Below are 23,546 nucleotides of genomic sequence, written 5' to 3' on the forward strand. Positions count from 1 at the left end.
ACACAGGGCTATTTTTTTTTTATATACAACTGTACACTGACAGTTCTATAACACTGGAAATTCAGTTTCTTTTTCTTCCTACTATGCATAATGCCAGGAGAGACAAGGAGGTCACATTCGCTGAAATATTTTTGTGGTAATGAGTCCTGCATCTCTAGAAGACTGGGGCAAAAGTGACCCAGATTAATAGAAGCCCAAATTCACCAGTAGAAATGGGCATACCTTTGAGTCTGGATCTTCATTTTGAATCCATTCTCTCACTAAGAGATGGGAATCTTGAGATCCAGAGGTGTGTGGGTTTTTTGTTTTGTTTTGTTTTTTCCCTCTGGGCCTATCTCTAGTTGTAACTCTACAGAAGTCACTCAGTGACTCATCCGATATGAATTACCTGTGTCAGTCTTGGTCCTAGTGGACTCATATCTACATCTCCAGCGTGAGAGTGATCTCCACTTACATTTCCAAAGGCGAACTAGTATTTGGGGACTGTATGTGGAGATACCGATGCAATTAATTGATTTCTGTGCAGAAATTTTGCTTTGTAGGTAAATGCACATACACTTAAACCCGTGAGAATTTTGCCTGCAGGGGAGTGGGGTGGACTAAGTATTGTAGAATTTGCACCTATGAAATAGTTCTGCTTCTGAGAAGAAGCAACAATATAATAGACTGGATCCAGCTTCTACTGAAGACAATGGAAATTGACATCAATGGGAATTGGACAGGCCCATAATCTTTCAGTTATACTGGAAGGAGAATGATTGATTGAAATACCATTAACGCGTGCCGATAAATGTAGGGGAGAGTCAGTGTTACAGTTTATTACACCCTAATTTAGACAGATAGTAGAAAATATCCCGTGGCTAATTTGCTACCCAGCAGTACCACGGTGTGTGTGCACTCCCAAAAAGTGAAGGATACTCTAGCTTTACCTCTTTAGGTATCTTGCATCTCAGCTTGCCCGGTTTGCCAGAAGAAGTTATCACAGACCTAGCTGGGCCTGCGGACTAGCTTCCCGAGGAATTCTTTCCTTAGAAGATAAGGCATTTGGTACCCTGCCAACAGCATATTCATTATGGAAAATAAAGTTAAGCAACAGCACGGTCTGGCTAGATGCCCAAATCACTATGGAGCTGGTGTTATTGACTGCATGTGTCTGAAGTGTTCTCCAACAGCAGAACTCAATCTGCCTTTCACAAATGTTCAGTTCACTTTCATTTGCAAGAAGGTGCAGAAAGCCCAGGAGCTTCCATGTCTAAATTGTTTGGAGACAGAGATGTGATGTGACTTTAAATTGCAGAGGGAGAGAGGGGAGTGGAAGGGATCTCCTGCAATCTCTCTATTCTTTCTGTAGCAAGGCCAATGTTTGTACTACTGGGGCCATTTTCATGATTTGTGTTGATGTTTACCAATGGCTCTGAGATTTTTGCAATGGGTCGCATTACAGCGAGCCAGCATACCCACTGCAGTACAGGAAAGGAAATGCAACTGTAGGCTCCTATTATCTTGCGGCGACTGCCAGTCATACTGACACTTGGGAGGCAGTGTGGGCTAGAGGATAGGGCACTGGAGTCAGGAAATAGGGATTTTATTCCCAGCTCTGCCATTGACCTGCTGTATGACCCTGAGCCAAATCCCAATCACTTCATTTCTCTGTGCCTCTGCTTGCCCACCACCACCCTTTGTTTAGATTGTAAGCTGTTTGGGACTGTACCCAGCACAGTGGAGCTTGAGTCTTGGTAGAAGCCTCTAGGTGGCATTGTAATGCAAGCAATATTAACAAATCTGCTTTGCCTGTGTACATACTCTAGTTAAATTACCAGAAACACCCCCAGAACCATCTGATCCCACAAAAAACTAAGAATCATGTCTTCTGTCTGAAACCCTTGTTTTCTCTCATCCTGTTTGTCATCTTAAGTATGACATAAAAATTGCAGCGGTCTCCCACCATTCTGCCATCTGTAAGTCCAATGAGGTGGATTAAGGATGGAGTTTTATCCTGATCTACTTGTTACATTTATAGAGCACCATGCCTGTGGCTGGCACTATACAATGCAGAAAAGAAGTGGTCCTTGTCCCAAAGAGCTTCAGCATAAATAGACAGTACACCTCATGCATGTATCATGTTGGCTGATTAAGTGAAAGTCACTCTTAAAACTGCATGGGGGTTTTTGTTTCAACTGTTTTCCTAGGTGCACTTCTGCTGGGGGGGCGGCGCAGAAAAAATGTCAAGTGATTGAAGAGAAGCTGGACGCTTAACGCACTAGGACAGGGGAAACTTTTAATCAAAGGCACAACATGGGCAAATGAACCAAGCTCAGTGCCAGAGAAATATAGTGTTGTCACTTCTGACACCAGTGTCCCATCACCCTCTGTAGCCTGGAAACAGAATTCTGGGGTCTTGCTGGTCAGCTTCCCTGTGCCAAGATCAGTGAGTCTGGGTATGCTCTCGGGTAACCTGCTTCATTGGTGCGCACACCTCTCCTGGAAGGGAGGCAGTCACAAGGAGCACATGGGCAAGCCCCTCTTTCAGCTGACAAGCCAATGCTAGGTCCTGGGAAGCTATTCTAGTTGGGCCAGCTCTACTTGTCAAACTATGCATAGCAGCACCATCTGGTGACTCCTGATATGAAGGCACAAAAAAGGCTCTCTTTTGTATAGTGAAGTCAAACCCGTAGCATCCCGTTAGAGCAATTGGGGATATTGGGTTTTTATTAATAGCCCACATTGAAAAATGTCATTGAGATTATTGCTGAGTTCCAGAATACCTTGGACTCCATATGTTTGCTTAGCCTAGCCAGGTGCTTGGGCATATGTCCATGGGGAAAGGAGGCATCTTCTTGGCTGAAGTATCTTCTGCAGGGTGCGTGCACACACACCCATAGAGCAATGAATTCTTTGGCACTGCTCTCAGCCTCAACCTGTCCTTCCATACTCCCAGCACATATGCACCAGCTCCTCTGCCAGGAGACCCCTTAGCTGCAGTTAAAAGGAACCTCACCAGTGTAAGAGCAGAATCAGACCCTGGGGGTATGTCTACACTCAAATTAGCAGACCCTAGATTTGTTAACCTAGGGCTTGAGCTTCCATACTCATTTGTAAATCCAGGTTAAGAATTGTTGAACCCTGGGTCCCTACCTGGGGCTCCAGGGTCTACACTGCTTTATGCAGGCCCAAGTCCAACCACCCATATCCCAGATTTGCTAGTGCCCTCCCAAGAAGTGGGCACTCTAGCCCTTTGTTTTTGGCGCAGTGAGGGAAAATTTGATTGTCCGGCGGGCAAAGAAAGTTGGCCTGTGAGATTAAGGGATACTTTTAGCAGACACCCAGAGCACGCACGAGTCCAGGAGGGGTGCATCTATGCTGCAAACCACTAGGGCTTTAACCCTGGCTTCCAGCTTGACTCCGGCTAGGGCCCTCCACCCCGTGGGGTCCTCAGACCCAGGATTTGAGCCCTGGATTAGAGTGATTTGTGTATAGCTGGAAGAGGAGTTAGGATTGCAGTGTAGACATAGACTATATGGTGGTCACATAAATATACAGATGAAGAAACAACTGGAAAATATGAGCTGAAGGCTTAAACGAAGTAGGGTGGGGATATATTCACACTGGTAGTGGATGCTGTGGCACAAAAACGTTGCTTCTTGTGGATAACCAGAACTAGCTAATCAGCTGAAATGCTTCAGATGGCACACTTCCAAAGCAAAACCTTTGCCAGCTTCTTTATTAACAGAGTTCATGCCTTCGTCGGAGGACTGCGAAGCACTTTTCAAATAGAAATTAAAATTCAAAACATCCCCTTGAGGTAGCAAGTATTACTAACCCCATTTCTGTAGTCCGTCCTTCCTGTCTCCTGTGCAAGCCTCTGTGTGTGTGTGTGTGTGTGTGTGTGTGTAAGAGGATGGGGCAGGAAAACTGCAACTTCACTAGGAGGGGGGTGAAGCACTGGAAAGTGGGAGGTGGTGGAACCTCCATCCTTAGAGGTTTTTAAGGCCTGGCTTGACAAAGCCCTGGCTGGGATGATTTAGTTGGTGTTGGCCCTGCTTTGAGCAGGGGATTGGACTAGATGACCTCCTGAGGTCTCTTCCAACCCTAATCTTCTATGTTGGCACTTTTCACATATTCTGTCACATCAGCTATGTCAACTAGTGCAAATCTGCACAAATCTATCGTGGGTTCAGTGCAATGTTAGATGAAATTCATTTTATTCCATTTCTTGTTTTCAGAATGGTATCTGCCATCTGTTAATGGGTCTGAGTTAAAAGTTCACTGAGTGCAATGTTTTGTGATCCCTGCTTTCACGTCACTAGAGACCAGCTGGTTTTGTTCTTTTCATTCTTTTAGTTGCAAACTAAATTAGAGTATATCAAACTGCTGACAAATGTAATGTTTGTTATCAAAGCCCTGGTGCGCTTTGCCGAAACGCTCCCTACAGCGCAGCTTATGCAAACACTGACTACTGCTGGGAGCACTTACCACCAGGGGTAGTTCTGATTTGGAATCCTGGAGGAATTTTACCCCCACAGTATATGGGCAGGAATTTTTCTCTAGAGCTCATTTTTCGCCTGATAACTGAGAAGTGAACATCTATTACCATGGTTAGATGGATGACCTTGTGATTAAGCACAGGACAGGAGGTAGGAGATCTCCATTGAATTCCTGGCTTCCACAGTCTCCCCGTCTCACTGTGGACCTGTCACTTAATTTCTCTGTACTTCTGGTCCTGCCCTGCAAAGTGGGGATGTTAATGCTGATTTCCCCCATCCCTTTGTCTGTCTTGATTCAGTTTCTCAGAGCAGGAACTGTTTCTTACTAAATGTTTGTACAGTGCTTATCACCTACAGGGCCCTGATTTTTATTGAGGCCTTTACGTGCTACAGTAACTAATATTTGGTTTCCTCTGTGCGCTTAAAGGATGTGGGCATTTGTGGACCAAGGTCACCCCTTCTTTCTTTACATTTATTTGTTAAAAATCATGTTCACAATTTTTATTATTTTTAACTGGGGAAAAACTCATGCATCCTTCCTGTGATTGGTTCTGCTCAGGGTGGCACCTAGAACTGGGGTACCACTGAGCCCTCTGACCCACCAGCCTGGGCTCCCTCTCACACTGTTGCTCTGACAAGTTGCAAAGCCCTCCAAGCTTGCACTTCTACCAGCATTCACACAGGTAGGGACACACCCAGCTGCAGTCACATGCAGGCTCTCTAACCACCAGCCCCCAGCCTAGGACCCCAGAGCAGTACCGTCCTGCCCTGGTCAAATCTGGCCAGTATATGGGTTTAACACCCAGTCTCAATATGAAGAGGACTCCCTCAATATGAAGAGGACCATGCACACTTGTGGTAACCAAGCTGAGACTTTCCCCAGACACCTTGTCAAATGCACACTGGTTTGGATTAAAACATAAAATAAGTTTATTAACTACAAAAGGATAGATTTTAACAGATTATAAGTGATCAAAGCAGACCACCTAGTAAATAAACTCAGTTTGCAGTTTTGTTTAGTTCTCACCCCGAGTGATAAACAGACTGGCAGATTCTTAAGGCACAAGCTACCTTGGCTTTGCACTTGGGTTTCCCAGGTTTACATACACAGGCTAGAAATCCCTTTAGCATGGGACCATCACTTCCCCCCGTTCAGTCTTTATTCCTCAGGTGTTTCCAGGTGTGTTGTTGCAGAGAGAGTGAGGTCCCATCTTGATGTCATTTCCCCCCATTTTATATCTTCTTCCCACTTGCTGGAAAGCTCTTTTGCTCTGACCTGGGTCAAACAGTTCCCATTGTGTAGTGCTATCTCGGAGAGGGTTCTATTGTATACAGTTCCTGGGGTAATCCTTGTGCTTGTGTGCATTTCCTCAATAAGCCATGAACATTGTTTGGCCTTTTTGCTGCTGTACCTGAAAGACTGCTTGTGGGTGTGTGGGTATTTTCAACCTCACTTCATGTTTCAGTAACACACACACAGCCAAACTCCATAACTTCACATACGGTGACAGCACACATAATCCAACAAAATATTAATCTCTAGCAGATTAAGACTTTTAAAATGATACCTCTTTGTACAAAACATATCCTAATGACGTGACATTGGTGAATACTGGGGTGTCACACTTCCCTCCCCCTCAGATGTGGGAGCGGTCTTAGAGATGGGGGTTAGGGAAAGGAACAGGCAATCTTGGGCTGCTTGGGATTGGGAGCATGTATGCTGTTAGCAAGGCTCTTCTCTTGGATGGTTTCAATCCCATGTCATTTATAAGGCCCTCATCCCCACAGGATAGGAGCACTTCGGAATTATTAAGGTAAAGAAGTGAGGCACAGAGGCTAATGACTTGTTCAGGGCCACACAGAAAGTCATTGGCAGAGCTGGGAATTGAATCCATGTCTTCTGAATTCTTTGGAGAAAAAAGATGGCCTTCTGACTAATGTATGTGAAGTGACCAAGCTCCATATTAGCACCAGGAGGGCATGTTATGGTGGCATCCATGAGCCAATAACCATATGCTTCTGTTTATTGATGCCAAGCAGAGCTAATTAATACATCTGTAACTGATGGAAACCTAGCTGTCGTGCCCTTCATTTAATTTTTTTCTTTAACTGGAAAGACATAAGGATAACAACAAAGCATGAATATTAATCTTCTAGTTTCCTTCCCCCTCCTACACTTTCGATTATTGTTCTGCTATGGTTGCCTAATTAACAGCTTGTGGTTATGCATAACAAAATAACAAGGCTCTGCTGCTAATTATGGCTGTTGCATTTGCAAGATGAAATAAGAATTTCAGCTGCCCCCCAAAAAGGCCAAAGGTTCAAACAAAGCCAGAAGTATCACATGATTTGTCTTGTGGGGTATTGTGTGGGAATGGAACTTTATACTAGAGAATTTAAATTTGTCAACAAGCTTGAAAAGAAATTGCAAAGATTTTTTTTTCTTGGTGTTTGCGGTGGGTATTTTCAAGTTTAATAGAATTCACCCTTTGTATTTTAGATACTGTTTAAATAGAACAGCAGCTGTGGATGGCTAACCTGTGTTACTGCTCAATGCCATGTTTTAAACTGGAGGACTAAGGGCCTGATCCAGCACAATGGGCCTAACTTCAAGCATGCAAAGTCAATGAATTAATTAGCTGCTTACCGTTAGGCCTGTGCTAATGTACTTTGTTGATTTGAGGTCCCATAAGCACAATTTTAAAAAGATCCAGATGCAATATTTTTGTAGCCTTCATGGGAAGGCCATGTGGGAAAGAGCTTGACCCTGCACTTTTTTGATGTTCGTGGCAGAGCCAAAATGCACACACAAATGTGCAGCTGCGTTTGCCTGCCTGGCTGCATGTGTGACTGGGGGTCAAGGGAATGCACCCAGGAAGAGCCATTTAAAGCATGCCCTGGTCAAGTGCAACAACTGCCCGCTCTGAGCATGCAGCTGTGTTAATGCACTTGCCGTGTACGCACGCATCAGACAGGAGGTCGTGAGTCTCCACTTCATGCCCTGACTGCATAAGCTTATGCAGTCAGGGCATGAACTTTTGCTTAATGTCAGTTTTTCTTTTGCTTGCCATGAGCATTTAATGACTTATAAAACATTCTCTGAGACATCTGAGAAACGTACTAAATAAGTACATTTGGTCAAAGTGTCCCAATTTTTTTCCAAAAACTTATTTTTGTTTTTTTTCTGAAAAACAAACCAAAATAGGATTTCTCCTTGTTTTTTAAAAAAGTGGGGAAACAAAACAAGGTTGGAAACATTGGGAAAAAATTTAAGCCAGATCTAACACTAATGCTTTGCACCTCCGTAGCACTTTCAGCCAAGGTTTTTAAAGCTTTTTAACATGAGCTTCCCAATTCACCCACATCAGTGTTTGGTGTTCTCCTTATTTGATAGATGGGGGAGGGGAAAGGAGGAACAGGTAATTTGTTCAAAGTTGCACAGGAAGACTGTGACACAGCTGGAAATTGAACCAGATCTCCGGATTCTCAATCTAGTCCTCAAGCCTGTACATGATACTCCCACTATTCTTCCCAGCTGTGGATTAAGAGTTTGTTTTAAAAACAACTCAAGAGATTAACAGTACCTTTAATCATTTTAATTGATAAACAAATGATGGGTTTCACTGTTTCACAGGGGACATCATACAAATAGCCTGTACTGGAGTAACATGACAATTCCATGTAAACACTATACGTGATTTTGGCAGAAGAATGGCACTCATACTTGATATTGCTAAATGTTTCTGGAAGCTTTCAGATCTTATGATAATGCGGTAGTGGAGCTGACAGCTATAACCAGATAATTATTACCTTGTGATGGCACAATATTTACTACTTACTGGGTTAGTAATTATGCTGCAGTTTCTGTGTTTTGCAATCTGTGACGTGTATAAACATAAGTAGAGCTGGGCAAAAATTTTAATCCAAAACTTTTTTCACTGAAAAATGCAGATTTGGATCAATCGAAACATTTTGCAAATTCATGTTGAACTTGCTAAATTAGTTTCAGTCATAACCTCCCACTGCCAGAAAAATATATTATGAAAACCATTGAAACATTTCATTGTTTTAAAAATGAAATATTTTTATATTTTTTGATTCAGAACAACTCTTCTTTTTTGAATTCTAATTCAATTTTATTTAAAGAAAATGTTAAGAATCAAACAAAATGAAACACTTCATTTTGGGTCACCAGAAATGTTTTGTTTGGCCAAAAATGAATTTTCTATGTACTTTTGTGGTTATTGGAAGAAAATAAATTGTCATTCTGAATTATCCTGAAACAGTTTTGCCCCCACTCGGATCATCCAGCAAACCAAAAAATTAGTTATTTTCACAGACAGCCCTAAACCCAGGTTCTGTATTTTCTATACCATTGATTCCTTCCAGGATTCACTGAAATACTGAATCTATCTTATTTAGCTGAGTAGTGTTGCCTGAGAAACATGATTAGTTGAGGATGATAGTGTCCTTCACAATGGAAAGTTTCATGATCCTAGTTTCAGCTGGTGAATTTTCACTGCAATGCTAGAAGTATTCGCTTGGCAAAAATAAGAGGAATGACATGGTAGAGCAACGTGTGTTAGAACTGCTCATGGAACAGTTTGAATGACCATCAGTAACAGTGCTTAGAGGGGTCTTAGCTTTGTGGTTCTGTCTCCCATACCATTTACAAGATAATCTTCATAGCATAAGAGCAAGGGCATTACCATCACTCTCCCTGCTTGAGCAGAAGGCATTTAAAGACTTCTAGTTTAAATATGAATAATGATCACAGTTATAAACTGATAATCCAGTACAATTCCATAGCTCAAAAGTCTATAAGATGTCTACCTTCATAACAGACTATATAGTCACAAATACCAAGAAAGATAGTCCACCTGACATACCAGCTCCAGCAACATGTCTCATCCCAGCATGCCCTAGCCATCCCCCACTCATCCTCCACTAACCCTTCCTTCTTGCCAAGCCAGGGAAAGGTTAACAAAACAACATGCAGTATGGTGGGTGCCCTAAAGGCACCAGATTGAGGCTGTGGTGGGCCAAGCAGGGAAGTGAATTCCAAAGCTAATTTTCAAGTCCATCTTTTTTTGTAAGCAGAGACATCTGATCCAGTGATTTCCATGTTTACTCATTACCGGGTTGGGAGGTGACTTGCAGTTGGTTGAAGTTTGTATGTTATAAGATTACTGCATGAGAACATGGTCATTTGTGGCTCCTGAGGTATATCTAGTAATTTAGGGTTGTTTCCTTCAAGCAGTTATGGCTTGGAGTTCTGTGTGGTGGTATCATTAGGGTTGTAATTTTGTCAGGGTAAATCCTTATTTAGTTATGATAAAACTATCAACGATTATCTCAGTAAAGTGGAGAGATAACAGGATCAAATCCACCCTCTGAGAGCCATTCCCAACGCCCCTCTACTTCAATCAGAGATTCAGGGGTATGTGGGAAGGCAGAATTTAGCTTGGGTTTCGGTAATTGAACTACCAATAGAGAGAATAACTTGTTCAAATGAATGATAGTGGACTACTCCCAACACCCATAAGACTGAATGGCTGACAAATATTTACCTGAACAGCCTTTCCTAGGTAAGAACCTGGTCTTGTGGTGTTTATCTCAGGTAAACTGCAGAGTCAACTCTATATGAGGTCTTCTCATGGAATTCAGTTGGAATTATTCCTATTTAGAGCTGACTGATGTTTCTCAAATTTGTGCAACTTATTTCACTGACATCTTGAATTTGAAAAAAATCATAGGACACAAACACAGGTGGTCAAAAAAGGGGAGAAATGAAAAAGACAGATGTTCGTTTCAATGAAAAGTTAGGTAAAAATATTCCAGAAAAAACATAATAGGGAATATATTGGATGCCACTTTAAGAGTACCTATCCTAATATCCTACAATGGGAAAATAGGGCCACAGGGGACCAGATATATACACACGCGCACAAATATTCCTCGTGTGTGTGTAATCCAACATTTCCCAACCCTTGAAAGGTTTGATTCAAGTAACAAGGCAATGTTTGTGGAGGCCAAGTGTGTCTTTGTTTGATATGAAGCATTTTGCGCTGTTTCTTCTTGAATAGAGCTGGCTGACATTTTTTGAATGAAAAAAAGTCCTTTAAAATATGGCCTGGAAGAGAAAAGATGAATCATGTTGATATTCTTCAGAACTCTCCTTTGCTGTAAGACTCACAACCAATGGCAATCTGAGAAAGGCTAGGGCGTGGCCAGTTGTGATCGCCACCCCTGATTGGCTAAGGCCAGGTCTACATTACAGACCAATATCGCTATAACTCCAATGCTCAGGGGTGTGAAAAATCCACACCCCTTCCAAGAAACATAGTTATACTGACCTAACCACCCACTTAGACAGCACTATGTTGATGGGAGAGTTTCTCCCCTCAACATAACTACCGCCTTTGAGGGAGGTGGATTAACTACGCCGACAGGAGAAGCTCTCCTATATGTTTGAACTGTACCTAGCACAAGCAGCACAATCTGGTTTGGCCTTTAGGTGCTACCATAATATAAATGTTGGCTAATGAAACAATAGCAGCAGCTAAAATATATGTTGCATTCTGATAAGTGTTCAGTGGCCCAGGTGAAATGATCTGATGATCTTCATTCTGAATAGGCAAGTATTTGCATCACAAAACTGCTCCGCCACCGATTACCTGTATGACCTTGGGGAAGTTACTTAGTCTCTCTGTTTCAGGTTCCCATCTGTACAATGCGGATAATAGGATTGCCCTGCCTAACAGGCAGATTCTGAGGGTAAATGCTTTGCAGATTGCTGTAGGATCAGAGTGCCTCACAATGGGGCCATGCAAGTTCCTGACATAAAGACAGAGCACACACCGCAGTTGAAATCCTTATTATCCATCTCAATTAAAGGGCTGAATAGCAGGCTGAATTTCTTTCTCATTTTTAAAGGTGATCTGTCCAGATCAGGGTTGAGATATTTTATTCATCTTATGTGTATCTTGTAGGCCCCACCCCAAAGAGCTTATCTTTTTTGTTATCGATGTGTACAGTGCCTATACACGGTGGGGCTTTGATCCATGACTGGATCCCCTACGTGTTATTTCAGTTCTACTACTAATAATTATGTTAGCAGATCAGCTAGGAGAAGCTGCTGTTGCTAATATAGCATCACTTTTGCAGATAAAAAGATTCTTGTAGCTTTTAATTTGACACTGTTCATGAGCAAATATAGAATTTTAAAAAAATGGTCCTAATATGTATGCTGCTAATTTAATAGGATGCACTTCTATTGTGCCTATTAACAAAGGATCTCTTAGCACTTCACAAATCCCAATCAAGCCTTGCAGCGCCCCCTTGGAGAAGCGAAGTATTTGTTCTCCCCATTTTTATTTTTTTTTTTGTAGATGGGTGTTATAAAAAAGTGCTTATATGCTCTTTTATATGAATGTTTAATAAGTTTGTTCTTATAACTTAGCATAAGTAATTAAAGTAGTTGAACCTTAGGCCGAGGTCAAGCTGACCTGAGAGGAATGCTGAAGAAGCAGCTTCAAAACCAGTTGAGACTGCCCGTTATCAATGAAAATAAGAGAGAATGCAAGGAGTAGGACTGACTGTCTCCCGGAGCAAATCCAGCACCCGGCAACGGACTGTCCACTCAGCAACAAAACTGTCCAATGGGAAAAAGCAGAGACCCCTACTCAAATTAGGGGATTGGATTTTGGACATGGGCGAGGGCGGTGTTACCAACTGTCGAGGATATAATTGCTTGCAATTTCTGAGGGGCGGGGTTCCTCTCCAGAGGCACCCAGCTCGAGCTGTATTTCTGTACACCAATAAAAGATGCCCGTGTAGATTGGACTCTGAATCTAGAATTCTGTGGGATCCTAGAGTTGAATTAAGCGCCTAGAGGGGGGAAAGAAAGGGCTAATTGTTTTTTTTTCCCCTAACAGTTTGGCGACCGCGGCAGGACTCTAGGCGACCATCGTCGAGGCCTCTTGCCTCCAAACGTCCACTTGGCGCCAACAGGTGAATTCACCTGGGATCTTTGGCAACAGGAGGCACCGAAGGGTGAGTCTTAAATTCCCACATTCTAAATTCCGAATTCTGGTTTCTGGTTACAGTGCACTTGGGAAGGGTGCATGGCCTGATCAGCATAAAGCGCAGCCCAAAAAAAAAAATATAGAATGGGTAATTCTTCGGGCGTGGAAAAGGGGACGCCCTTGTCCAAAGTGCTGGAAAATGGAGAAGGATTGATGGTACCAAGGGGCTAGGGAAAAAGAAGCTGGTACAGCTGTGTCAGGAGGACTGGTCGCTTTTAACCAACGGCGGTAATCCTGCGGAGCGATGGCCAGGTGTAGGGACTTGATTTTTGTAAATCAAAACCTTTTTATGCCAACAATTGAAAGATAGGTTTCCTAAACAGATGAATTATTGGTATGTATGGAACAACTGGGCTTATGCGCGTGTGAAAGGACATCCTCTTTCCTCCTCCTTTTCTTTATTCATCTCAGGGGTCTCCAGCCCCGCTCAGTGCTATGCCTGCTTCTGCCCCTCCTCCGGCTTACCCTCGGCTTTCTGACTTATGCCCGTCACCTCCTTGCTTGCCAGTTGGCCGTGCGTTCTGTCCAGGTGACAAGCCTCATGCGGGAGGACTCGGGTAGCCCTTGTAAGTAAAAATATTTTAAAAAAGAGATCAAAAGGGCCGGGGGGCTAGTTAAGAAGCCTGCCCTCCTTGTTAAATTGGTAGTGGAACAAAGCTGGTGCTCATAAAAGAAACAGTTCTGAAAAAAAAACCAGGATCGGGCCCAAGCGGGCAGGCAACAAATACAAAAATTAAAAAACAGGTTGAAAACTTAAAAGGCATAATAAAAAAAAAAAGTAAATCCCAAAATAACGCTTAAAATGGTAAAATCTAAGTTAATTAGGTGTCGTTTTAAAAAACAAGCAAGTAATTTAAAAATAACTCTGTAGTTGCTAAAAAAAAATTAAGCAATTCAACTTTATAAAATACTAAAAAAAAAAATATCTTGGTTTCTTTGCGGTCATTTTAAGAAAAATGGGTCCTTTTCCAAAGGAATGCAATTATACAGTGCTACTTAATTAATACCGTATTAGGCTCCAAAGGGCAACAATAGTGGTGTGTCTTCCTTTTCAGGTCGCTGTGTATTTAACAGCAGGAGTTAAAAGTAAAAGGCAATCAAAAATCTGGTAAAGTTTTATTGTGCCCTTTTTAAAGTAAAAATCTTTAAGCTGTAAATCCAAAAGCAAGCCAAAAAACATTTTTGTTTTAATGTAAATTACCTAACTAATAAGGTAAAAGCCACTGTAACTTGGGCTGCCTATAAAACAAATACCAAAAAATGTGTAATTCCTGTGTTTTGCCTGCAATTAACAAGGGTATTTTATATATATATATATAAAAAAAATATTTTAAGCAATGACTGATTGCCCAGAAGGGGTAAATCTATGTTGTTGTTGTTGTTTTTTTTTGTCTTTCAAAAAATCAGGAAAAACTAATTGCCAGCTAAAAAGTAATTCAACATATCATGAATTTACTGGCACAATAGGAATTATATTCTGTGTTCTGTCTTGTGTTTGTCTTGTGGCCAAAATTGCTGTGTTTAAAACTAAATAGAAGGGTTAAATCAAAATGCAAATACTTGTTTTATTCAACTTAAAATGCAAAATGTTAAATAATATTTAAAAAAAAGTAATATGCTAAAGTTTAATACATTTGCTTAAATAAAAAAAAAAATCACTGGCCAATCTTTTAATTAAAAAAAATTTTGTTGTTAAAATTTGCACACCAACAGTCTTTGGAAGCAAGGACATGAAAGGTTAACCTACTCCCCATATTATACATGGGATCCTTCTGGCTACCTCAAATTTCTAGCCAGAGGGTTAGGGGGAAAAAAAAAAGCTATTAAACACCAGAGGTTGTACCAAGTGGACTCTTCAAAAGTGGGTGTTCTTGTCCTGGCTTGTTGCTCCAAAGCTTCATCGTAATAAAGTCATTTTCCTAGAAGGGTGTATGTGGCATACATTAAACAATAAAACTAAAGTGCTGTATAATGGGCAATATATATGTGTTCATTTTTAAACAAAAGTGTAGAAATAAAAAGTAAAAATTTCCTTTGCAGGTTAATAAAAGCCAAAAAACAAAAACAAAAAAACAAGTTAATTCAACACTGTAGCTGGCAGGCTCGGTCCAAAAATAAGGCGCTGGCCTGCCCAAGGACACTACTTACAGCTAAAATTTGGCTGACAGCCAAAAAAGAGGGGGGCTTAAATGTGCCCAAGCAGCTGTAAAATCTGCAAAACACTGCCAGACATTAATAAAATGTGTTAGGTTTCTGTATTTACAGGTAAAAAAAAATCCTGCTCCAAAAATCCTAAGCAAACCTGCCATTTGTTAAAACCAAATAACAGGGTCTACATAAAGGTCCATCAACAAAAAACTACTTTGGCTCCATGCTAAAAAAGCCCTTATTAAATCCTGCTAACTACCAACACCACTGTAAAGTGCCAAGGACTGACTGCCTGGACCCATGCTTCTTACTGCAAAAAGACCCCTCCGTCTTAAAATGACTTCACTTCGACTACTGATCAGCCTGTCCCTCCTTCTGGGTTTTTTCTTTCCTCCTTTTGGACAGCAGGGGAAAAAACAAGGTAAAGTGCTAGTAACCTCTCCCTTGTCCACTGATGGAACTAACCTGCATTCAGTATTTGCTAAAAAAACCAAAGCACGACAGGGTAACATGCTAGTAACCTTTTCCCTGTATAATGCAAAACCATGACTGTTCCCTCCCCACCCCAAAAAAATAAAGGAACGCCTGCTCTGCTAAAACCACCAAAATCCAAGAATCCCTGACTGCAAAAGACATTAAAAATTGGCCTTGGTGGCAAAAACAAAGCATTGTACATTGGCCAAAAAAAAATTGCGGAATGTATTCTTGGGAATGTGGAGTGAAGCGGCGGGTGGGTTTATTCCAGGGGCTGGAATCGGTGCTTGTGGGCAAGCATGAATACCAAAAACGCCTTACAGCCACAAACATTACTCCCACCATCTGCCACCACTCCTTTGCAGGTAAAGGTTCCTGAATCCATCATGGCTACATTAAGTTAGCGCTGGGACCCCCACCTAACCCTGACAAGCCATCGGACGAGCCACTTCACGAATAAACTCCACTACCAACCCATGGACTAAGCTTTCCAGTTATTGGGACCTTCACAGCCCACCAGGACTTCTTGTGTTCCTGTTTATTAAACTTACATTGGTGGTGGTGGTTTTTATATGGTATTAAAAAAAAGGCCAACCTTGGTATGGTTTGCCTGGGGCTTCCTCTCCCTATTCCCAAGGATGGGAGGGCAATAGCTTTTTAAATTTAACCTGTGCCATAAAACAGGGAGTAAATCAAACACAATGTTAAATTTATATTCATACCCCCACATATTTAGGTCAGGGGTCCCGTTGGTAGGGACCCTAACCCTCTTAATCGAACAGACTCACCCTTTTGGAATAAAACGTCTTTACAGCAAGCCACCTCTCAGGATCGGGAATATTCAATTGCAATACTAACTAAGGGAGTATTTTGTTTTACCCGAAATCAATCTGACCGGTGCGCGCGTCCTGTTAATAATAAAAAAAAAAAAAAAAAAAAAAAGTTTGTGTTATCACTCAGTGAGCAAATAAGTATTAAATAAAAACCAAGGGTAAAAGCCAGCAATGTAAAAGTAGTAATTCTTCCCCTTTCGGAGAGACTCTTGCAAATAACCTCTCCACAATAAAAAGTCAAACAGGTATAACTTGTCATTCGGTTAATGTCTCTAATATATCAGGCTAATGGTAAGTTTGCAGTAGTCCCTATAAAAAGTGTAATTTAAATGGTACAATCAAAAACACCCCTACCCGTAGTCAACAAGGAAAATGGAAAGCCCCATTGGAAGCATATAAGCTGTTCGGGAAAGCAGCGTTAAACATTGCAGGAATTCCCCTAAAAGCCAGTCCTTATTAGGCCCTACAGGGTCATTATTTTGTGTGTGGCCAAAAAGCTTATAAAGTGTTACCAGCTAACTGGACTAGTAGCTGTTATATAGCCTATGGAATTCCCCATCTTTATATTACTACTACCTTACCTAAAAGCAAAATTAAAAACATCCGGAATACCCCTATTAAATCACGGGGGGGGGGGGGGGTGAGAACTCTTCAACGGCTAAATGCTGCGTTAAAGGGCAACACAAAAAATCCCCTCACAACAGAAAAGCTCATAGGGTGTCCCATTCTGGGAATAGTACCACTACTAACAGGGCCAGCCATAACATGCATAGGCCGTTACACCGTAAAACTTCAAATAGTACTTAAAAAGATTGCCTTAAAATTAAAAAACTCAATTAGTGGTTTAAAATCAGCAATAAAAACATTAAATAAAAAAGTGCAACAACTCAAAACTTATTCCTTCCAAAACAGGTTGGCCTTAAACTATCTTTTAGTATCCCAGGGAGGGGTCTGCGCTCTCACTGGGTCCCGTTGTTATATGTATGTAAATAATAGTAGCTATAAAGTCTATAAAAAAAAAAAAAATTGGTACGGGCAGAGGCCCATGCCCGAGTCGGCGCACAAGCTGCCTACACCGCCCCTGAAAGCAATTGGTTGCAAACTCTCTGTTTTCAGGGTGGGGTTTATCATCATGGCTTAGTGGTTTGTTCAGTTTATTACTTAAAATTTTCCTTCCTGTATTAATTGTACTAATATTATGTTGTGCAGTGTCGCATATTAAAAATCTTTTGCAAAATATGTTAATTCATTCTTTTCAAGGCTATTGCAAAGTGCTCATGCAAAGTAAATTGTAGCATAAGTAGGCAGGGATGCCTACAAAACCAAAGGGGGGACTGTTATAAAAAAGTGCTTATATGCTATTTTATATGAATGTTTAATAAGTTTGTTCTTATAACTTAGCATAAGTTACTAATTTAGCATAAGTAATTAAAGTAATTGAAGCCTTAGGCCAAGGTCAAGCTGACCTGAGAGAAATGCTAAAAAAAGCAGCTTCAAAACCAGTTGAGACTGCCCGTTATCACTAAAAATAAATAAATAAATAAAAAATAGGACTAACTGTCTCCCGGAGCAAATCCAGCACCCGGCAACGGTCTGTCCATTCGGCAACAAAACTGTCCAATAAATAAAAGCAGAGACCCCTACTCAAATTAAAGAATTGAACTTTGGACATGGGCGAGGGTGGTGTTACCAACTGTAAAGGGTATAATTGCTTGCAATTTCTGAGGCGCGGGGTTCCTCTCCAGAGGCACCCAGCTCGAGCTGTATTTCTGTACGCCAATAAAAAATGCCTGTGTAAATTAAACTCTACATCTAAAATTCTGTAAAATCCTAAAATCAAATCAAGCACCTAAAAAAAAAAAAAAAAAGGCTAATTGTTTTTTTTTCCCCAACAATGGGGAACCTATGCCATTTATTGGGAAAGTGACTTGACCAAGGTTACATAAGATGTTTGTGGCAGTGCTGGGGATAGAACGCAGATTCCCTGACTCCCCTTCTGGTGCCATACCCACTAAGATGCCCTTTCTCCACACCCCTCTTTAAAAAGGCTATTTGCTTGTGGCAGGATCACGGCACTCTTATGGGGTATTTACAGCAGCTGGGATCATTTGGGTGGAAATCTCGTATAACATACAAAGATGGAACATGTCTGGCATAACAAGATTGTACAGCCAGAGTAGAGAATAATAAGAAATGGCAGCAGAATATCCATCTAGACCAATTTAATCCAGCCTTGATTTTGCAAACTTCAAGTGACGGAAGGAATAGGAAACTGTGGAAATACCATGTCAATTGCTATTCCAAAGCAAGTCAGTGCCCATAACAGCTGCATTCTATAACATGGGGATTGGTTGTTCAGGGTAGGAGCAGAGCTTATTTTCTGACTACGTAACAGAAATCTCCATCACAACAGGCACCGATGAATGCCTCTCAGCAGAGAGGACAATGGCTGAATGGGCATGAAGATGGAACCTACCACCCAGGATGAAGCACTTTGATGGGACCGCACCAGGGTAGCTTATCCTGCTACTGCCCTGTGACAGTCTGCGCCTCAAAGTAGCACCCTGGAACCCTCATAATCACCATGGTGATATTATGATAAGTTTTGTATGAAGTATGCCTTGTGAGGTATCATCTGAAATGTCTCGATCTGTTGAACATTTATGTCCTGTCTGATTGTATGTGCTGTCATTATAGGTGAAGATATGAAGCATTGCTCTATGCGTTACTGAAATACAGTGTGAGTTTGGGAGATGCCCACAATCAATGTTTCAATTGCAACAAAGGACCAGCCAGATGTGTGTGCTGCTGGGCCATTAAAGGGAATCCACTCTCCCAACTCTGGCCATCCCAGAGACTTCTCAGAGAGGGCATGTAGGCAATGGAGACTGACTGACCAATGGGGACTGACTGATCCCCAGGTCACAGCAAAGATCTTTCCAGAAAGCTGGAAGAAAATATAAAAGAGGGGAAGTGACATCATCGCTTGGTCTCTCTCCTGCCCCAACTCAACACCTGGAGGAACATCTGCAGGATAAATACTTTGAACTGTGGAAGGGTGGTCCCAGGCTGGAAAAGGGAGTCTAGTCTGTGTATGGAGGATCTGTAACCTGTTTGAACCATCTGTTGGGGTGAGACCCTGCTTGAATCCAATCCGGTTTAGTCTGTAGAACTTAGACTGCATATTTACTTGTGTTTCTTAAGTACCCAATGCTAATCTGTCTGCTATTTATAATCACTTACAATCTATCTTTCTGTAGTTAATAAACCTGTTTTTATGTTTTCCCTAAAACAATGTGTTTTGCTTGAAGTGCTTGGGGGAAATCAGCTCAGTTTACAGAATCTAGCGTACGTCCACCCCATATAGAGGGAGAGGCGAAATGGTTAATGAACTTATGCTGGCCAGGCTTCTGATCAAAGCAGGATGGTACAGTTCTGGGAAGTTGGGGGGAATTGGCTGAAACCTCTCTATTGTTGGTTCATGAGTGGCTGGGAGAACATTCATGTAACTCAGCTGTGTGTGTCCCTGCCTGTGAATAGCTATGTAAGGCCTTGTCTCTATGGTTTTGCTGACAAAACAGTGGAGGTATACACACTACAAAGCTACTGTTGATGGCAAAACTCTGCTGTTTTGCTGCCAAAGTAAAACGCCTTGATGAAAGGCATAGTGCTTTTCCCAGCAAAGTTAAAGAGATGAAGTATCAGTGTAGACGCTGTAGTTTATGCCAACATAACTGGCCTCCGGTGGCCGCTCAGCTCACGGTTTTGAACTCTGCTGCCCTGCATCAAGCTATGCAGGCATGTGCTCCTCACCTTTCCAAGCTCACAGAACCTTCCGTGTGGAATTGGCAAGCAGGCAGAGTGGGCTGCTGCTGGGGGTCGGGGGTGGGGTGGGGTGGGAGAAGACCTGTGCAGAGCTAGGGAATGATGGGGGGGAGGGCGTGTCTCCCTCCCCCTGCCTCAGGATTGGTTGCTCCGGCTGCTGTCTGAAATTAAAGAGACCACATGCATATGCGTGCGCACACACACACACTGTTTCTATTTCTCCCCCACACATTCTCCCCCACACAGTTGAAAAGCAGCTGGCAGTCTAGTAGGATGCCCATGGAAGGATGGGATTGAGACACCTGCATCATGTGACGCTGTACCTGCCCCACAAGGCATTGCAAACCCTTCCCAAAGCACCCTGCGGGCAGTTGCACAGTGGGATAGCTACCCACAGTGCATGGCTCTCTGTGTCGATGCCACAGCTGTTAGCAGGGATACGCTCTGCCAACACAAGGAGCATAGTGTAGACACGCAACAGTGCTTTAATTAAAGCGGCATAACTTTTTTCTGACAAAACCCTGTAGTGTAGTCAAGGCCTAAGTGCAGTACCTGCCAGAAGTTTGTAACTTGACATCAGCAACACAGTGTGAGGGCCAGGCCAGGTTGTTGGGACAGAGGGCTCAGCAATCCCACAGTCCAGCTGCACCTGGGTACCCTGTCACATGCCCATACTGTATCTGTCCTTCAGCAGACAGTGGTCTCCAGACCTGTCTGTCCAGCACTTTTCAAAAGTATCATGGGCCTGATCCAAATAGGAGCCTTTCCATGGACATCAGTCGGCTTTAGATCAGGAAATTCACCATGGCCTTGTGTGACAGCTGCCATCTGGGATTGAACTGGAGATTTCCAGAGCTAAAAGCATGAGTTAACGAACCAGGCTTGCTAGCTTAGAGCAGCAGCAGGCTCACAACCTCTGCGGCTCGGGCACTTGTACCACACAATGACCAGTGTGTTACACTTGCTCCTTGTGTAGCCACTCACTCCAGTGCAACATGGGTGTAAACCAGTACCAAACTGAATTGGGAGTGCTTTACACTCAGTTTGCACAGGTGTAGATGACCACACAAAGTGCAGGGCAATGGTGAATTAGACCCCATATGTGTGTGTGTGTGTGTGTGTGTGTATATATATATATATATATCTTCTTACTATATGTCCCATTCCATGCATCCGATAAAGTGGGCTGTAGCCCACGAAAGCTTATGCTCTAATAAATTTGTTAGTCTCTAAGGTGCCACAAGTACTCCTGTTCTTTTTGTTAATACAGAGTAACATGGGTGCTACTCTGAAACCCATATTTTCATCTGTATCCCTTAAAAGTGTGTGTGTGGGGGGGAATAGTTTATGAAATGACTTCTCTCATTGGAATATACATATTAATGTTCTCTGTACATAGCTAAAATTGAGGGTTTGTCAGCATTTCTGTTATAAACCATGTAGTTAGAGCTTTATTTCCCAGCTGCAAATAGCTGTAGGCTGAAACTTGGCAACATGATCTCAGCTAAAGAGTGCATTTTTATTTCCCTAGATTTTAATGAAAAATCTTTTTTGCCCCCTTTTTTTGTATTCTGTAGATGTAAAAAACTACAGACGGCTGTTACACAAGTGCTGAAAAAGCATCTTTAACTGAGAAGAGGCAGACCGACTGAATTTCCTTAGTATTGTGAGTTTGTGTCTGACCCTCAAGATTATTTTAACGTAGCTTTGGAAGTGAGAAAGTAAAGAAACCTACTGTACATACGCTGTCAAAGGAACAGAGCAATGCTATCTTTCCCAGTGCTGTGTGTGTGTGCATAAAATAATTTTTTCTTCTATAAAATGGCATATTTTTCTCAGCTTTGCAAGGCTATCTTTGTTAACTTGACAACATGTTATGTGGAAATCAACACACAGCTCTCGGCTGCTTGTCTGTCCAAGTCACTGAGCTTGCTAGAGGAATTCTCGATCGTACAGGTATCTGCAAAAATCTGACCTGTGAAATGGGGGGAGAAGAAGAGGAGGGCTTATGTCACATGATGCCAAGGCAAACCACAATGCCTAATCTGCTGCTGTCTCTGCCTCTTATCTCTGTCTTCTAGTGGAAAATCTCCCCATAAAAATGGCATTTTGTCAGGGCAGCGTTTAGATTTTCCTGCTTTTTCTCTGTCATATCTGCTCCCTTTACTGGAGGGTGGAATCTGATGCTTTCACTTCTATGGGGTCTGCTTGTTCATGGCCTGCCCGATTGGTAGCATAGTCTGTATGAACCAGATAAAGACATTTGGTTGTAGGGTAGAACACTGGTTCAGAGAAACAATTGTTCTGGCTAATGGGTCACACAGAGAGAGGAGTATCTGATATGGGGCAGTGCCTTAGTCTGTGGGTCTGAATTCATATAGCTGGAAATTGGATAGAGGGAGAAGGGCAGTGGGAGCAAATACCAGGAGGTGTTGATGTTCAGTCATAAAGAAGAAATAAAATCTGAGCTGAATTGGGAAGATTTCAGAGTAGCAGCCGTGTTAGTCTGTATCCGTAAAAAGAAAAGGAGGACTTGTGGCACCTTAGCATCCAATGAAGTGAGCTCACGAAAGCTCATGCTCTAATAAATTTGTTAGTCTCTAATGTGCCACAAGTCCTCCTTTTTTGGGAATTGGGAAGAGTTTTTGATACTCAAAATATGTCTCGAGAGCTGGGAGTCTTCACAGGCCTGTGCTGCCCCACAAATGTCTATCAGCATTGGGCAGGGAAGTTACAAGTGGCCTTTCACCTCTCCTTAGCTTGCCTCCTTGGGCCTCTTCTGGCCTCTGGAGGCCATTCCCACGCATGCCAGACATCACTGGGGGGTTTCCCACCTGTCTGCCGGGTGCAGAGGGGGAAGTAGATTTCAAAGGTCAACTTGAGTGATTTCTTCAGAAGTGTAATCCTGCCTGGGCAACAAACACCTTAGTGGGAACCCATGAGATATCTCGTTAAATCACCAGGGAGGCCTCTGGGTGGTACCCATAGCAACACTGGAACTGCCAGACTGGATCAGACCCAAGGTACTTCCAGTCTATATTCTGTTCCTGTCCCTGTGTCAGATGTTTTACAGGAAGGTGCAAGAACCCCCACAGCAGCAGATGTGGGATAACTTGGCCCCCAGGAAGGCCTCATCCTAAATCCAAATAGAGATTGGATTAGGCCCTGAAGCATGAGGTTTAGTATCCATTCAAAAACGTTTTTGACTTAACAATTAAATGCTGACTATTCTTGTTATCCACCTAAAATGTCCAGTTGCTCTCTGAATCTTGATAAGCTTTTGGCCCCAATAACATCAAGTGGCGATCAGTTCCACAGTCTAATTACAAGCTGTGTGGAAAGGATTTCCTTCCCTCCCTCAAGAGACGAAGCCACACACGGAATTTCAGAGATGATTTTACTGCAGGGACCAGCATAGTCTGACCTTGTGCATAACACAAGCCTTTGGTGCTAAGTAGAGCTGAATTCTGACAAAACTCTGTTTCTTCAGAAATTGCTGAGTTGGAGAAATTGGAATGTTTTGCAGATGTAACCTGATTTCACCAAAGTTCCTTGCCTGGTTTTCTGCCAGCTCATTCACCCATCTCCACGGGCCTGGCAGGCTGCTGGGATGCCTGAATTTAGAGGGCCCACAGTTCTGGGGCATGTGGACTGCCCCAGAGTCAGGGATCGCAGGGTGGGAGCAGATGGCCTCA

General features: G+C 42.4%; 1 long non-coding RNA gene across 1 annotated transcript; it reads left to right on the forward strand.

Annotated features, from left to right (window-relative positions):
- Window positions 1-11,903: 11,903 nt before the first annotated feature.
- Window positions 11,904-19,321, forward strand: LOC142071656 (uncharacterized). The gene is made up of 2 exons (XR_012667876.1): window positions 11,904-12,539; window positions 18,440-19,321. It is a non-coding gene; the product is annotated as an uncharacterized LOC142071656 (long non-coding RNA).
- Window positions 19,322-23,546: the final 4,225 nt, after the last annotated feature.

This window comes from Caretta caretta, chromosome 3, assembly GCF_965140235.1.
Source record: "Caretta caretta isolate rCarCar2 chromosome 3, rCarCar1.hap1, whole genome shotgun sequence".
Lineage (NCBI taxonomy): Eukaryota > Metazoa > Chordata > Testudines > Cheloniidae > Caretta > Caretta caretta.